Raw genomic sequence first — 19481 nt, forward strand, 5'->3', positions numbered from 1 at the left:
AATTTTGTAAAATTAATAAAATTTCATTTTTTGGATTAAAATGGATTTTTGATTTTGGAAATCAAAATAAAATAAGAAATTTGGAAAATTAGAAAAGTGGGATTTTTCCATTTTCTTCCTAGCAACTCACACATAATTCCATTTCTCTTTAGCTCAATAATTCAAGCATGAGCTACGATTCATGCAAGGTTGTTAGTTGCATGAAAGTTATGCAATATAAAGTTGGAATTTTGAGTGGAATAGAAAGAGCAATCGTTGTTGAAGCTGAGCATTTATGCTGAAAAAGTGTTCTTCACACTGTGTAAAACCAGTAACCTCCTCTCCAATTCCCCTTGATTCAAACTTATTTTGAGTCCCACAACTCAATCTAAGGCTCCAAGAGAATATTAGGGAAAACCTTGTGGTGGTTCACATCCAAAGAAGAAGGAGATTGCAGCTGAAGATCGTGAATCAAATGTACTTCAAAGGTTAGTGTTGAAACTTTGTTTTTAATTTATGAGCATGCTTAGTTTGAAGCCAAAATTAATGATTTAGAATGCTTAATGATCCTGTTTTGCTTCTGCTGCTTGCTTCCTGAATCCAACAATCTCGACGTTAAACACAATCGTCAGCAGTTCAATCATTAGAAGATATATTATTGACGTCGTACAACAACCGTGGGGAGTTACTTATAACCCTTGACGTTGGTCACATTTTTTCGGGAGTTATAACCTAACTCCCGATGGTTTAATTAACCCGTCGGGAGTTATGATCTAACTCCCGACGCCATTTCCACCTCGTCGGGCGATACGCGTGGGTTTGACTTTACATATGGCCTAACTCCTAACGGGTATTTTATCTCGATGGGAGTTTGGGTACTAATTTCTAACGATATATAGTATGCATCGGGAGTTAGTAACCCTAATAAGGGATCTAAAATATTCGATTCTGCCTTTCCTCCCTCCACTTCGCTCTTCATCTCTTATGTCTTTCCCTCTGCTGTTAGGTTATATGTCCGAAAACTCGCAATTTGTAAACATTAAACATATTCTATTTTCAATAAAGATGTTATTGAGGTATATTCAGTAAAGTTGTTATTGAATATGTAAATTGCACTTGTTAAAGCCTAAATCCAATAAACTAATGAACCCTTGGCTATAGCATGAATACTTGAACTTTATGTGGAGACATAAAAGTAGATCAAGTTTGAGTATATAGCCAAAACGGTTTATAAGTATAGGGATAGGATTGGGTACCTTATCCTGGAAAGACTATGGATGTGGTCTACTTTGTACTTAAGACAAACGATGTGATCCTGAATCATTCATCTAGAGACACATGAATGAGGGCATCCTATGCAAAAGATGCTTGCATGAGACTGGACCATGAAATAGTCACTATTTATAGCATTGTTTACTATTAAAACTGACTATTTCATTTCGATGACCTAAGGTAACTTGATCTTACTCCTAAGCTAACTATAAACTCTTGTTTATTTGAGATTATCTTTTAATCTTCATGGATGAGAGTGGCTTAACATCGCCACTCAATAAACCTCCCATTTTAGGGGTAAGACCAAGTAGATAGTTGAGAACATAGTCCTGCAAGATGGAATTCACTTATACTCGATTTCAGGGTTAGCAGTTAGGTTATTCCCTTAAGTACTGACTCCTAGTCTTGAACAAGGAGCCCTGCCCTCTCTATGACTGAGAGAAACTTGGTTTATTGGTTTATTGGTAGGACCATAAATCAATAATTCATTAGTGGATCGGTACAAGATTAAGGAACAAGATGTATTACAATGGTAAAACGATAATTTTGACTCAGTTGTACATACAAAAAACCTGTGAAGGATCGACTTACTAATCATGGTTAAATCAAGTAGACAGAAATATATCTACAGTGAGGAGAGTGCAACTACTGGGCTTTAGTGGAGTGTCCTCGTAGTTAACGTATAACGACCCAACCCCCTAGGACTTATGTAAGGCTGTTACTAAAATAAATGCATGCATAGAATTTAAAACTACGCTCAGTTATTTGAAATAAATGCTAATTAAACAAGAGAAGTTCGAAAGACATTTATTAAATGAAATTGTTAAAACAAATAATAGGGTACCCAAAATTCTTAAAGACTAACAAAAGTATATAAAAAGAAATAATCCTTAGTAATAAATTTTTAAACAGTAAAACTAAATATTAAGAGGAAAATAAAGACTCAAATTTCAAAGTGCGAAAGCGAAAAATCTAGTCCCAGTGACACGATAACGAATTCCGCTGCGCCATCGCCGGTGCATCTTTACCTTTTCCTGAAACATCAACATAAGAAAGGATGAGTATGAAATACTCAATAAGTAACCCCACCACTGGGGTCAGGCTAGGCATCTATGTCCTCTAAATACCCACCTATGACACATAAACACATGAAACAGACAAGAGATTGAGTCCTATCCTATTGTAGTTAAGTATGCCCACAAAACTGGAGAATCCCGAAGGAAACACAAACTGGTGAATCCCGGAGGAAACACAAAATTGGTGAATCCCGAAGGAAACACAAAACTGGTGAATCCCGGAGGAAACACAAAATTGGTGAATCTCGAAGGAAACACAAAACTGGTGAATCCCGAAGGAAACATGAAACTGGTGAATTCCGAAGGAAACACGAAACTGGTGAATCCCGAAGGAAATACAAAACTGGTGAATCCCAAAGGAAACACAAACTGATGAGCATCTAACTAATCAATGAGGATATTCACACATTTTCAACGTTTAAAGAATCAACACTATACAATTCTAAAACATACATGAAATCATTGGTACTATGACTCCATCACATATACATAATCCTCAACAACATATTATACAACACTCATGTAAACCTTACATCATAATTCTACAACATACAAGTATGCCTCAACACCAGCAAATCAGATGTCGACATATGAAAACACATACCATCACATACTAACGATCAAGTGCTTAGGTGTGTATTTAAACAATTCAGAACTCGTGCCAGAACATACTTTGATTCAGGTCATACTATCAGTTGACATGCTAACAATTTACCATAACATACACTCACCATGCTAGCATACTACTAAAGCTTGGCCCGTGGGCAGTTCCAGTCGTAAGATTACTTAACTTGAAATCAAAATTATGTCTAAGCGACAAGAAAATTAATCTTCCTCCTAGCTTAGATGGATCTTGAATTAGGCCTAAACATAATCCAAACTGTAATTAATAAAAGAGCTTAGTTCCAATAACCAAATTAACAAAATAATTCCCAATAATCTTACCCAAAAGCTTGTCGAAACCACAACCAAATCCTTTTGACAGCACACTTTTAACTTCAAAGCTTCTCCAAAACTTGATTTTTAAAGCCCAAACAAATATGTGTCAATAGATTGAAGCAGAACACCATTAGCCAATAAATCCAATTAAAAAAATGGGACAATCTTACCCAAATCCACAAGTTCCGACGACCCTTATTGTTGGCAGCACAAACGACGAGATACGACGGATTCGAAGCACCCTTGCGTGACTGACGGCGAGCGACTTGGTCGTCGAGTTGTGAATCTTCAGATCTGGGCATGAGTGACTGTGGAATCTCGAGACTCTGAGCAACAACTTACAATCCACGGAGACCAGCACGGGTTGGCGAGCGATACCGCCTGGGTTCGACGTGGCTGATCTCATGAATCGAGTGGCGGCAACTACTTCGTGGCCCAGACGACTGAAGGGAGTTGAGTCGACTTAGGAGGCACGCTGTTAAACAGATGCTCGCGGTCAGAAGAGGGGGCACAACGTTCGTGGGTTTGGATGAAGGTGGCGCGGTTGGGAGGAAAGAAGAAAGAAAAAAATTGGGGATGGTGGTGTTGCCGTGCGGTGCAAGGAAGAAGAAGAAGAAGGGTTGGTGAGGGGTTTTAAAAAAAAAATAAAAATAATAAATGTAATACCTAAAAAGGAAGGTATAATTATAATAAATTCTTTCCGTTTCGAAAGGAAAATTAATTTCTACCATAACTTTCACATTGAAATTCAAAATTGAATAATTTTCTGCCAAACTTAAATTTCCGCATTTATACTTGAGATCCAAAATGAATTACCAAATAATAACGTTAATGAAATTACATTATTATAAAAAAATGTGCGGGGTGTTACATTCTTTCCTCCTCAAAGAACTTTCGTCCTCGAAAGTTAAAACACTACGGGGTGTTACATTCTTCCCTCCTCAAGGAACTTTTGCCCTCGAAAGTTCATTCTTGAAAAAGCTCTGGGTACTGAGCTTTCATCTCATCCTCTCGCTCCCAGGTGGCCTCCCTGAACTGGTGGTTCTACCACAAGACTTTCACAAAAGAAATTTCCCGACGGCGTAATGTCTTTACTTCTCTGGCAAGGATCTCTATGGGCTTCTCCTCATAGCTCAAGTTATCATTCAATCGTAAGGGCTCGAAGTTAACTACTTGGGACGGATCTGTCACATACCTTCCTTAAAACAGAAATGTGGAAGACATTATGAACTGATGGCAGTACTGCAGGTAATGCCAATCAGTAAGCTACAGGGCCAATTTGCTCTAAGACCTCGAAAGGCCCAATGAACCTCGAACTCAGCTTCCCTTTCCTGCCAAACCTCATAATACATGCCACCCTTAAGAACACTTTATCACCAATCTCAAATTCTCGGTCCTTACGTCTCACATCGGCATAGCTTTTCTGTCTGCTCTGAGCTGGTTGCATATGAGCTCTGATCTTCTGTATTGCCTCATTCGTGGTCTACACTAGCTCAGGACCTAGCAACTTCCTCTCACCAACTTCACCCCGACATATTGGAGACTTGTAACTATTTCTATATAGAGCCTCAAATGGTAAAGTTCTAGTGGCAGTCTGATAGCTATTATTATATGCGAATTCCATTAAATGCAAGTGAGAGTCCCAACTCCCTGAAAACTCTAGTGCACAAGCGCACAACATATCTTCTAATATCTGGTTCAGATGTTCTATTTGACCATCAATCTATGGGTGAAAATTGTACCAAAATCCAATCGAGTACCCAATGCTAACTGGAGACTCTTAAAAAAAACTAGATGCAAAATGAGGGTCATCGTTTGACATAACTAAAACTAGTACCAAAAAAGATATAACAACCCCTTCCATAAATAACTATGAAACTTAAGATGTTGAAAATCAGAAACAATTCTACACGTCCGAGCCGAGAACTGTGAAAACGGTCATGAAGTTAAGAAAGTCTTATATACTAAAAACATATATCTGAGCCTACCATGTCACAGGGAAAACTTCATATGTGCAATGAAGAAACTGGTCATACTATATAATGCATCATCTGAAGATACGTACCAGAACAAATCTAGTCAACTGAAAACTACTTCTACTCTAGAAGCGCCAACTGTGATGCCTTTCCTAGGGTCTACATGTCTGAGAATAACTCTGTCTAATTAAGTATCACATTCATGTGAAACTCATCATGAGGCTCTATGCTGTCATGAGCTATAAAACTTTCTTGAGCAATCCTCATATTATTCTTTAGGTTTGAAACAATCACATATCATTATTTAGACCCCGCTGCGAACGAGTCCAGAATTTCTCCCGACAATGAGGTTTTGAAGTCCCTGGATGCTAAAGCATAAGTCAATTGATAACACATTTTCATAACCTCGTAATAACCGTAATTGATCCTTGAAGTCATTTTTTTTAACGATAAAACCTTCTTGATTTATAAGTCCTAGCTTGGATTATTCATACTCCCTAAAGCTAGTTAACTCAATGCCCATGCAAAAGAATACATACTATCTTGTAATTCTCCAAACCCACTTTTAGTAACTTTTTACTATCAACTCAACTTTATTGCCAAGTCTATCCCTTATACTAATGGTTATATTGGAAGATCCAACTTACTTACTTTTATGCATATACCATTATTGTCTACCTATAGTTGGATTATTTTCTTTTCTCAATCAAATTGATGGTCTTGCTAGTTCATGTTTTCAACACTTGAACACAAAGTCAAAATTCCTTAAATCTTACTAATGCCCTCAATGTTTTATGTCTTAACTAATGAAGCCTCAATATACCATATCAATAGTTCTCGAACATTTACCGTTACTAGTAACTCCATTTTAACTTATCCCTTCTCAACCTTCTATTTCGGTAACAGATTCTTGTGTTAAAACAAAGTTCCATACCAATCACCTACATAAGCTATCTTTCCATTTAACACATATTGTCCTAAAGTTTCACATGATAATGAGGTATTCTTCTTTTACACCAAAACAAATACCTTGTAACCCCTCTTATCAAGCCTTCAAACCATACTTAATTAGGAGTTTCGAACATATTAAATTTCTTTCTCTTTCCAAAAGAGTAAACTTTCTTGGATACTTTTCACTCATTCACACTTATCTCTGATAAAACCACTAAACTCAAGACACCTCTTTTTTTTTTCCACTTTCCATGTGGAACATAATCTCTTTACTAAATTATATTTTACTTAACTCCTCCATAAATCTTATCTCTCTCACTAAGAATTTCCATCTTGTAGAATTCCTCTTTGCCAATTTGCATACGTTTAAACTCCAAAAGACTTTTGTTTCTTCAAATCTGTCTAACTTGGATCTCCTTAACACAATAAGGCTCTGGGTTTAGTCTAGGTATACTAAAATAATCCTTCAACCTAAACAAATAACACCTTGCTTTAACCCCTTTAAGTCCAAGATCATGTCCAACTATTTTAGCTTCCTTTAATGACATCTACCTAGCTAGATATTCCAAAAGAATTCTTTATATCATTACACATACTTTACCTAGTTTATCAAGTCATAGTATTACCCAAATGATTATGACTTATGAATCCTTTCTAAAATTCCTCTCAAAATGTTAGGTTTTTAATATCTCAAAACCTTTAATAAATCTATAGACTCTTCTTCTTTTCCTCTTTATTCATAAAACAACTTTTAACCTTATACTTGATCACTGACCTGTGTATTTATACTACCACTGATTGCACTATCCAACACAAAACATAACACTAGTCCTTGATCAATTCTTGTCTCGAAAATTTTATTCTTTGGCTTAAACATTTAAATACCTTCATTCCTAAATTATCATAACTCTAATAGTTTCAACAACCTTTAACATTGCTGAACTGAGGTATATATTTGTTTGTTTCTAACATAATTTCCATGAGATTAAATAGTGTCAAGTGACCTCATAATTTACTCTATTTTATTTTTCTCCTTTTGTAGTGTCGTACCTGATAATCCTCTTATAATAACTTCTAATGAGTCACTGACCTAGCATTAGAACATAACTGGTGCATTTAAACTAAACAAATATTTTAATGCACAACTAACATAAAACTTGTAATTGATAAGACGTACCTAGCGATGACAAGGATTCCGTTCATGGGCCACAGGGACAATCTAGACTTACATAGTAAGTCAGTCTACAGAATCCAAAACATTGGCTCTAATACCAACTGTAACGACCCGACCCCCTAGGACATAGGTAAGGTCGTTACTAAAATAAATGCATGCACAAAATTTAAAACGACACTCAGTTATTTGAAATAAATACTAATTAAACAAGAGAAGTTCAAAAGACATTTATTAAATGCAATTGTTAAAAAAATAATAGATTATCCAAAATTCTTAAAGACTAACAAAAGTATATAAAAGAAATAATCCTTAGTAATAAATTTTTAAACAGTAAAACTAAATATTAAGAGGAAAATAAGGACTCAAATTTCAAGGTGCGGAAGCGAAAAATCTAGTCCCAATGACACGATCACGAATTTCGTTGCGCCATCACCGGTGCATCTTTACCTTTTCCTGAAACATCAACATAAGAAATGATGAGTATGAAATACTCAGTAAGTAACCCCACCACTGGGGTCAAGCTAGGCATCTATGTCCTCTAGATACCCATCTATGACACATAAACACATGAAACAGACAAGAGATTGAGTCCTATCGTATTATAGTTAAGTATGCCCACAAAACTGGTGAATCCCGAAGGAAACACAAATTGGTGAATCCTGGAGGAAACATAAAACTGGTGAGTCCCGAAGGAAACACAAAACTACTGGTGAATCTCGAAGGAAACACAAAATTGGTGAATCCCGAAGGAAACATAAACTGGTGAATCCCGAAGGAAACACAAACTGGTGAGGATCTAACTAATCAATGAGGATATTCACACAGTCTCAACGTTCAAAGAATCAACATCATACAATTCTAAAACATACATGAAATCCTTGGTACTATGGCTCCATCACATATACATAATCCTCAACAACTTATTATACAACATTCATGTAAACCTTACATCATAATTCTATAACATACAAGTATGCCTCAACACCAGCAGATCAGACGTTGACATATGAAAACACTTACCATCACATACTAACGATCAAGTGCTTAGGTGTGTATTTAAACAATTCAGAACTCGTGCCAGAACATACTTTGATTCAGGTCATACTATTAATCGACATACTAGCAATTTACCATAACATATACTCACCATGCTAGCATACAACTAAAGTTTGGCCCGTGGGCAATTCCAGTGGTAAGATTACTTACCTCGAAGTCAAAATTATGTCTAAGCGACAAGCATCTGGAATTCTATGAGTATTTGTCCCTATTTTGACTACTATATTGGGAATCACAATAGGCCTACTAGTAATTGTATGGTTAGAAAGAGAAATATCCGCAGGGATACAATAACGGATTGGACCTGAATATGCTGGTCCTTTGGGAGTTCTTCAAGCTTTAGCAGATGGTACAAAACTACTTTTTAAAGAAAATCTGTTTCCATCTGGAGGTGATACTCGTTTATTCAGTGTCGAACCATAGCAGTCATATCAATTTTACTAAGCTATTCAGTAATTCCTTTTGGTTATCGCCTTGTTTTAGCCGATCTCCATATCGGTGTTTTTTTATGGATTTCCATTTCAAGTGTTGCTCCCATCGGACTTCTTATGTCAGGATATGGATCCAATAATATTCCTTTTTAGGTGGTCTACGAGCTGTTGCTCAATCAATTAGTTATGAAATACCATTAACTCTATGTGTATTATCAATATCTCTACGTGTGATTCGTTGAGACATAAACTTCTCCCATTTTTTTTTCGAGAAAAGGGGTGGGTGAAATGAATTGAATAGATATCTTCATTTTTCTATAAATTATTCAGATTAATGAAACTGAATCAGATAGTTATATGAGTGAAAGAAAACAGCTTATATAAATAAAAATTTCTCAAGTTCTAAATATCCTTGAAATTCCTCCATTTAAAATTTGATTTGAACTGGAGATACTATAATGGATTTATTGGGTTATCAAATGATACATAGTGTGATACAGTCAAAACAAGGTATTACAGTAAAAAAAAAATAATAATAGATACCTCGTAAATAGGTAAGACTTATCAACGGGCTCTCTATCCTTTCTTTTGTCATCTAATCGATTTATATTTTAGGATAAAAAAAAATGGTTAGAAATCCTTTATTTTTTCAACCCAACAGCTCTTTTGATTTTGGAAAAAAACTCTTTATCAATATACTGCTTCTTCTACACATTCTCCTCTACCCAGAGTAACTAATAGTTAGGACTTAGAAAAAAATGGATAACTTAACTCACTCATAAGAAAAGTCCTTCTCGCATTAAGCACTAATATAGTTTTAACGTCTATTAATCTTCCTCCTAGCTTAGATGGATCTTGAATTAGGTCTAAACATAATCCAAATTACAATTAATAAAAGAGCTTAGTTCCAATAATCAAATTAACCAAATAATTCCCAATAATCTTACCCAAAAGCTTGTCGAAACCACAACCAAATCCTTTTGACAGCACACTTTTAACTTCAAAGCTTCTCCAAAACTTGATTTTTAAAGCCCAAACAAATATGTGTCAATAGATTGAAGAAGAACACCATTAGCCAATAAATCCAATTAAAAAAATGGTACAATCTTACCCAAATCCACAAGTTTCGATGACCCTTACTGTTGGCAACACAAACAACGAGATACGACGAATTCGAAGCACCCTTGCGTGACTGACGGCGAGCGATTTGGCCATCGGGTTGTGAATCTTCAGATCTGGGCACGAGTGACTGTGGAATCTCAAGACTCTGGGTGACGACTTGCAATCCACAGAGACCAGCGCGGGTTGACAAGCGATACCGTCGAGGTTCGACGATCAGAGACGTGGTTGATCTTATGAATCGAGTGGCGGCGACTACTTCGTGGCCCAGACGACTGAAGAAAGTCGAGTCGACTTAGGAGGCATGCCGCTGAACAGATCTCGCGGTCGGAAAAGGGGGCGCGGCGTTTGTGGGTTTGGAGGAGGCAGCACGATTGGGAGGAAAGAAGAAAGAAAAAAATTGGAGATGGTGGTGTTGCCGTGCAGTGCGAGGAAGAAGAAGGAGAAGGGTTGGTGGGGGGTTTTAAGAAAAATAAAAATAATAAATGTAATAACTAAAAAGGAAGGTATAATTATAATAAATTCTTTCCGTTTCGAAAGGAAAATTAATTTTTGCCATAACTTTCACATTGAAATTCAAAATTGAATAATTTTTCGCCAAACTTAAATTCCCGCATTTATACTTGAGATCCAAAATGAATTACCAAATAATAACATTACTGAAATTACATTATTATAAAAAAAAATGTGCGGGGTCTTACATAACGAATGTTGGTTGATTCAGTTAAAAAAGTTTAGCCAATTAATATCGGATTGTTGGAGCTCATGATCTGTAGGTCCATTAAGTCTCTTTACTAGCTCATATCGGACTAAACCTTAGAACAGTGTGACAATTGAGTTTGAAGTGTTCATATTCAAATTAGGGAATAAGCATTAAATATATGCGATATATTTAAGAGCGTATCTTCAATGGGAATTAAATGATAAAGAGAGAGTTGGAGATATTTAAATAAGATTTAAATATAAAAACCATGAATAAGGATTCATCGAGATCAGTGTTGGATTCAATGATTGAATATTAAATTAAATTATTTAGATTATTTAATGAAATATTTAATATCAATTTGATTTAAAATTAATTATTTGAATTAAATGGAATTAATCAACGTTGGTCAAAGTCAAATGTTGACTTCACCAAGTTTTGAAGGTCAAAGGTCAAAAGTTGACTTCACTGAGTGGAAAATTCCAAAATTAGTTCTGAATTATTTTTTAATTAAAATTTGACTAAAGTCAAATGTTGACTTAAAAATAGTCAAAAGTCAAAAAGTGACTTCACTTAGTGGAAACAAAGAACGATTTTTAGTGGAAAAATCCAACTTTTAATGAGTTAGTGAGTTCTTCATCTGCAAAGTGTTGATTCCACAAAATGTCACTTATCCCACTAAATTGAGTGCATTTTAAAGTATCAAAATTTGGTTAACTCAATTTTGCATGAATTGCATGTAATTGCTCTATAAATAGGATGCTTTGATAAAGATTAAATTTTTTTGGCCATTTTGGTGATTTTCAAGTCGTTGAAAAATAAATTCTTCTTAGCAACTTAATTCTAAAAGAGTTTTAGAATTTAAGTCTTCAATTCTCTCTCAATTTCTATTCTAAATTTATCCATAATTTAGTCATTCACTGGATCCCACCATCTTGTTCTAAAGTTGGAGAATAGTCGAGAAGACCCGTGGTGGTTCACAGCCGATTCGTGAGAAAATTAGAGCGAAATTGGTGGTCAATTTGGAGCTACAAAAGTTATAACTCAAACCGTAATTTCAAAGTTATTTGCATGCATGTTTATCTATAAAATTAATGAAATTTAGAGTGCTTAAGATTCAAATTGTTTTTGCGTGCACGTTGTTTATTCTTATATCCGCTCCGTCGATGAGAAATCGATTTATGTCAAACGCCGTCGTGGAATGCCTTCTTCTACTGTCGAACACCGTCTTTGGAGCAAGTTGAACACCTTCTTCCGCCATTGAAAAAGATTGTTTTTTGCTGTCAAACACCTCCCCTCCATCCTCTGCCGTTGAATGCCTCCTTCAAGTAATCTCTCTCTATTTGAATCGATTTTCTGAGCTGTATAAATTATTTTTGAGGTAATATTGTTATAGATTAAAAAAACATGTGATTTGGGTTTTGAGTTGAGGGGACCTTAGGGCTAATTGTGATAATGAATCCATTTGAGCTTGAATTTGAGCCTGAGCTTGAGCTTAGAGAAGGAAATTATTGGCATTTAGAATAACTTTGTTTTTCTAATTGAGCAATTCTTAAATATCTCTGTTGGTTTGTAAGAAGCTATAGTTGAGTTGTGGATTGTGATTATGCATGATCCAATTTTGGCTTCTTTTTGTGGGAGTCTATTGTAGGTTTGAAAGATGAGTTTGATGAGTCTATGTGAAATGTACAATGCTAAGCACGATTTGACTTATCGGTAAATTGTCTGAAAATTAAACTTTTGTAGTTGAGAAACACATCCATAAGTTACTTATAATTCTATCTTTATTTCTATGAGCATATATAAGCCTCTAAAAGTTAACCACCATTCATTATCTACACAACGCAGGTTGTAATTTATTATGAATTACAAGTTGGGTCAGGAAATGTTTGTTTTTAAGGATGAATAAAGATGGATAAAACTTAGAAATAAGTTGTCTGTCGAGTATTGAGAAAGAGTATACCAATTTTTAGAAGTGGTGAAGTTTCATGTTAATGATTCCAGACGAACAAAATGTCCATGCAAGAATTGTATGAATTAGAGTCATTAGAGGGTGTGGAGTGACATATATTAACATATGGAATATCCCCATCATATTGTAACCGAGTATATCATGGAGAGCCAATCAACTTATCTAGAGGTTTTGAATGTCATACAACTTATTCGTTACATAATTATGAAGAAACTAACATAGAGTGTAGTGTTGTGGAATAAAATGAAATGTTGAATCTTATAAATTATCAACAAGTTCCAATTGAAAAATAAGATGCAAATGAAGAAAGGATCGAGAATGAAATGTTCTCTAATGGCCGAGAAAGATATACCACAAATTTATTTGAGGATTTAATGATTGAAGCATGTAATAAACTATACCCTAGTTGTTCACAATTTTCGTCCTTGAACTTTTTAGTGAAGTTGATGCATATCAAAGTTCTAAACGGTTGGAGTAACAAATCGCTTGACACGTTGTTAGAATTGTTAAAAGTAGCGTTTTCAGCCGACACCGTTATACCTACTTCCTTTTATGAAGCTAAGTGAAAATTGCGTGACTTAGGCCTAGGTTACGAGTTTATTCATGCATGCAAATATGATTGTGCATTATATTGGAAAGAATTTTAAGATTTACAGCAAGCCCATTTTGTGGTGAGTCTCGATACAAAGTTAATGATGAGAAGGGTAAAAAAAAATCTCACATAAAGTATTACGTCATTTCTCATTGATACCGTGATTAAATTAGTTTGCATCGATAGAAGGTGCTTCTGACATAGATGGCATAAAGATAAGAGAGTTGAAACAGAGGATGTGTTACAACATCCAGCTGATGCAGAGAGGTGGAAACATTTTGATCGTGAATTTCTTCATTTCACTTTAGATCCCCGAAATGTTCGTTTAGGATTAGCTTCAAATGGATTTAATTCACATGGAAATATGAGTACTTCGTATAGTATGTGGCCCGTGATGACAATCTTTTATAATTTGTTATCTTAGAAATGCATGAAAGAGATAAACTTCTTCATGTCTTTGCTCATACCTCGTCCAAAATCTCCTAGAAAAGAAATTGATGTTTACTTGCAGCTGTTGATTGAAAATTTGAAAGAATTATGGACTATTGGTATGTGTTGTGTTACCGATGAGTTTCTTCAACTATATGCGACCTTATTGTGGACTATTAATGACTTTCTTGCGTACGATGACTTATTTAGGTGGAGTACTAAAGGTTATCAAGCTTGTCTCATATGTAAATAAGATAAATCGTCTTTTGGGATAAAAGGAAAGATATCATGGGACATCGATGTTATCTTCCAGAGAATCATAGTTGGCGTAGAAGTAGGCAACATGATGGAAAAGTTGAATGTAGACCTCTTCTAATCATAATGAATGGAGAAAAGATCTTACAACAAATAAATATGTTGAACTTTCCTGTGCTTAGTAAATATCCATCGAAGCAAGATAATAAAAAAAAAACGAATTATAAACTAGACTAAGAAAAGTATTTTTTTCCAACTTCCATATTGGTTCAGACTATTGTTATGAAATAAATTGGATGTAATGCATATTGAAAAAAAATATATGTGACAACTTGATAGGCACATTGTTAAATATTGAAGGAAAAATGAAGGATACAACAAACTTCTTACACACTAAATTAATAGTGCATAAACTGAAGGAACTCTTAACGAAGAGCATCCATGAGCGCATTCGGATCTTTTCGATTTCATCGTGACCAAAATACAACATATAAATTCTAATAGATAGTTATGCAAATAAACACTAATTAACGGAATGCTTCGAACAATAAAACACAAGGGAAAGAGTTCTCATACCAGTTGAAGACTCTCTTCAAACGTTGAACTCAAAGCAGCGGAAGAACCTCTGCACGAACTCTATCGCCCAGCAAATCAGTCGGTTGCGGCAACACGATCGTTTACATGAATGGCAACAACTCAACAGTCACGAATAAGTAAGAAGCGGGAACGACACCATCAGTTGGAGCCCTTGGTACTTTCGGAGTGAGAATCCAAAGTGTGGTCTTTGGTGTATTTGGTAGAGGTAGAAGGAAAGAAAGATCATGTAGACGATAAGCAAATGGGAGAGAAAGAGCTATCGTATAGCAGGGATGCTTATCGTTTAGATGAAGCTACACGATCATATAGGTTTTACTAAGTGACCGTTTAATAAAAGGTATATGATCGTTTAGAAAAACTTGGCACGCTATGCGATCGTTTAGGAAAGTTAAGCGATCATTTAGGAAAAGTCATGAGATCGTTTAAACGTTGGTGTGCGATCGTTTAGACGATGAGCTACCATCGTATAGGCTCTCAAGCTAACCGATCGTTTACGTTTTCACATCAATTGCGAATTTTTGAACCCCTTTGCCAAATGAAAACAATTTTCATTTTATTCATCGGTTACCATAACCGAATGCGGCTACTCCCACTAATGCATGATTGAGAAGAATAATACGGTCAATTATCTCATAATTAACTAATTAAATAATTGATGAATATAATCATATTATATTCTTACCCTATAGTTTGATATCACATATCTACTATAGTATTTTCTCCTCTACTTGATATAAATCATATTCATATCTAATTTTCTCCAAAATAATGTATCTTATACATTTAACCAATTATACTATATATAATTAACCAATTCAATTATATCATATATAATCGAACTCCCTCTTGTCAATTTGAACATTTCAAACTGACTCAAACACTGATTCTTGACTTTATCCAAGTTACCCAAGGGACCTAATGGACCTGTGGCTCGAAGCTCTAACGATACGTGAATAGCTGACTAAACTCTTTAGCCACAAGATTCACCATCCATTAACTGTCGACATTCCACTAAAGACCAATAACCGAACTCTTCTTACCACAGATATATTTTTGTGTCCATCGGATATAACCAATCATGAGTACAATGACCCTTCACAGATGCTCGTAAGTACAGCTGGGCCAATTTATCATTTTGTCCCTATGGTTACATCTCACTACCACTGATTCCTCTAATGAACAATACAACATAGTCCAACTATGTGTGAACACCTCTCGGGCCAAGAGAAAGTGTGTGGTGCCATATCATTCAAGCCCTGAAATAAGCCCTTAAGGGAGCTATCTATCTACTTACCCCTGCTTCGGGGAAAGAGTGAATTTCATCTTGTGTAGCTGAGTTCCCAGCTCCTAAATCAAACGAATCTCCAAAATGGTAGATTTGAATTGGCAACCTGGCCACTCGCACCCATACAAATCAAAGGACCACTCTCAATGGCAGGAGTTCTCAACTCACTTAGGATTGAGGTCATGTTACCTATGGTCATTCTAGTGAAGTGAAGTCTATGTCATGAACGGTGTTATATAACGAGACGTTAACACTTCGTGGTCAGGTCTTATACAAACTCTTTGTATAGGACGCCCTCGCTCGCATATCCCCTACACGAATGATCAGGATCAGACCATTTGTGACAAGTCACAACACTTGTGACCATTCCACAATGCGAGCCACATCCGTAGCGTTATCAGGATAAGGTTTCCCTCCTATATCCATATACTACAGACCATTTTGGTTATCACTCAAGACATGATTCACTTGTATGTCACCACATACATGCTTTAAGTTACATATAGATAACTAGCGATTTTATTTTTGTTGGTTTTGGTAAAGCACATAAAACATACAACTGAGCAAAATCAAGATGTAAAGTAAATATCATATATTATACAACACAAGCATTCGTATAAACTGTTTACAAACTACATGACAGGAGACTTTAGGGCATCAACCCCAACATAAACAAATGTTAGAATTACAATCCAACCCCACTCCAAAAAATTCCCAACCACTAATAGAGGATGAAATTTGTGAGAAGTTTTTGGGTAGATTACCTGGTCATGTAAAAGGCCTAGGTTAGGACCCTAAACCTAAGTCAAGAAGGGGTAGTAGCTCATCGAGTTCGACATTTACTCAAGGAATGGAAAGTAGAAAGGTGAGGGAATTGAAAGCTAGTGTCGAACAGTCTCAATCGAAGATTAAGGAACTTGAAGACGTTCAAAAAATAAATGAGAGAGGATCATACAAGACAAATGGAAGAAATGAAAAAAAAAAATAATTGGAAATATGATACGATCACAGAGAGAAGGGTCATCGAATTAGGTATAAATACTTTATTATCTAGTTGGCTAATATGTTGCTATTCTACAGTTATGGAAGCAAAGTAGTTATTTCTTACTAGTAGCTTTATGATAATGAATTGTTGGTTATCCTGCAGTTATGGTAACTAAACAATTGAGTTTTGATGTGTTTTTTGGAGTTTTTGTGTGTTTGTAGATGTTTATAAAATTTGAATGTTGTTTGAGGTGGGTTGAGATTAGTTATACTTGTTTTGGAGTTCAACTTTGAATTTTTTGTTTGTTTGTGGAAGTTTATGAATTTTGAATGTTTTGTGGGATGAGTTGAGATTAATTATCTTTTTTTTTTTAGTTCAATTTGTGGTTTTTGTGTATTTGTGGAGGTTTACGGTTGAAAAAAATGTAGTCTTGGAAGTACTTTGATTTTCTTTCTTTTGTAGGATTGTGGGATTCATCTTATGACTTTTGTTTATTTGTGAAAGTTAATGAATTTTGAATGTTGTGTGGGATGAGTTGAGATTAGTTATCTTTCGTTTGGAGTTCAACTTGTGATTTTTGTGTGTTTGTGGAGGTTTAAGGTTGAGAACATGTAGTCTTGGAAATGTGTTGATTTTCTTTGTTTTGTAGGATTGTAGCATTCATCTTATGACTTTTGTTTGTTTATGGAAGTTTATGAGTTTCGAATGTTGTGTGGGTTGGGTTGAGATTGGTTTTCAAATGAGAGATTGAAAGTTCTTCTTACATTTAATCTTCATATATATAATAATGTTCTCTAATTAATGTAATTGTAGGCAAACTATTGTTTTGGAGATGTTGTTTGGAGATATTGTTGGAGATGTCGTTTGGAGATGTCATTACACTTTCTTCTATGTATTCGTCAAGACATATTTTTTTGTACATCATCTTTGCCAACTTTTATCTCTTTTGTGTAATAAAGAGTACTATCGACTTTGTTTTTATTTTTGTTTGTTTTTATGTGAATACGCTTTGTTCTTAAACTGAGTTTATGAATCAAACTCTTAAATTCTTGATGACGGTAACATCGTCGAGAGTTTAGATGTATACATTCGTCAGGAGTAAATAAATTCCCGACATTGTACATGAGGCGTCGGGAGTTGTCTTAACTCTCGACGATGTGTATACGCGTGTCGGAAGATGGTCTCCTAACAGGTATATCCCGACCAAACTCTCGACTCCTATTTAGTCGTCGGAAGTTGATCTTTCGATGCATTTTTTACCTTTTTTTACTATTCGGAGCGTCAGGAAAGGGGCGATTTCGTTGTAGTGTACATTAGCCATAGATTTCTTTTTTCCCTTTCACTCCTAGACAACCACAAATCGCCACTCCCATCTTTTGTTTCTTTTTCCTTACCTATTTTAGTTGGAAATTTTAAATCATTTTATTTTTAAATCCTATATTTTTAATCACTCCAAACACCAAATCATTTTGACTCTATTCTGATTTGAAATTCGTGATTCTTCATTCTAAAGATTAGAGTTAACTCCCTTTTTTGTTTGACTGGTCCAATAAATTTAAGGCCTATTCGGTAGGCAATCTAAAAACAAAATTTTGAAAATAAAAAAGTAAAAGAAAATAAATTTGTATTTCATGTTTTCAAATATATATGTGGTAGAAGATTCAGAAATTAAATTCTAATTTAAATATTTTTCAAAATGTATTTGAAGCTATATTTATAAATGGTAAAACTAATTATAGTTAGCTACTAAATACTAGGTTGAATATAAACTATTACTAATTAATTTATAAGCTTGTTCTATGTTAAAAGTTTTATATAATTATTTGTTGAAATACTTTAAATCTGTTTGTTGGTGCTTCGAACAACCAAGTACTATTCAAATTTTGTATTCAACATATTTATTTATTTGTAGTTATTTACTATTATGACTCAAGGGTTTAGAGTAGTGCACTATATAAACTCTTTTAACCCTAGAGGCGCCGTTTTGATGTTATTTCTGAAAATATTCTCTTTAATAATATTGTTCTCACTCTACCCGTGGACGTAGCTAACACACTGTTAGTGAACTACGTATATATGTGTGTCGATCTTCTCTATCTCTACGTTCCATTTTGTGTTCTTTAATTGTCGATTTCGTAACATTATTATTATGTAAATCATATAATATATAATATACTATATATTACATATTGAGTTTATAACATCAAATAATATATTTGTCCTTGTTTCATCCTTTTTAATATAATTCTGCATTTTTAAACTTCAAATTCAAAATTTGATACTTTGAAAACATAAAAAGTTGTTTGAAAATTTGTACTTTTTGGATCACGAGATCCGAAAATAGTTTTTGAAAGTAAAATTCAGACTATCAACTAAAAACATATTAGTTGAACTAAATAAATATGAGAACATAAAAAGAATCTGCCTACCAAATAGCCTTTTATTTGTGGCACACCACTAACAAATATTAATTTCATATCTCACTAACGTTAACTGTAGCTCAAAACTAAACAACTCCGAACTTTTAACTCTCCTCTAAATTCTAAAGGATCTAGCTAATGGATGACCCAAAAATTAGGTTAAAAAATATGAAATGTCTCGATTTTTGGAAAAAAAATGCTGAATTACCCTTTGTTGACATCAAATTGGGATGAAATTACCAAAATATACTCGAATGCGAAAAAGCGATT

This window comes from Benincasa hispida, chromosome 11 (genome assembly GCF_027475165.1).
Source record: "Benincasa hispida cultivar pf3 chromosome 11, pf3_genome.v1.1, whole genome shotgun sequence".
Taxonomy (NCBI): domain Eukaryota; kingdom Viridiplantae; phylum Streptophyta; class Magnoliopsida; order Cucurbitales; family Cucurbitaceae; genus Benincasa; species Benincasa hispida.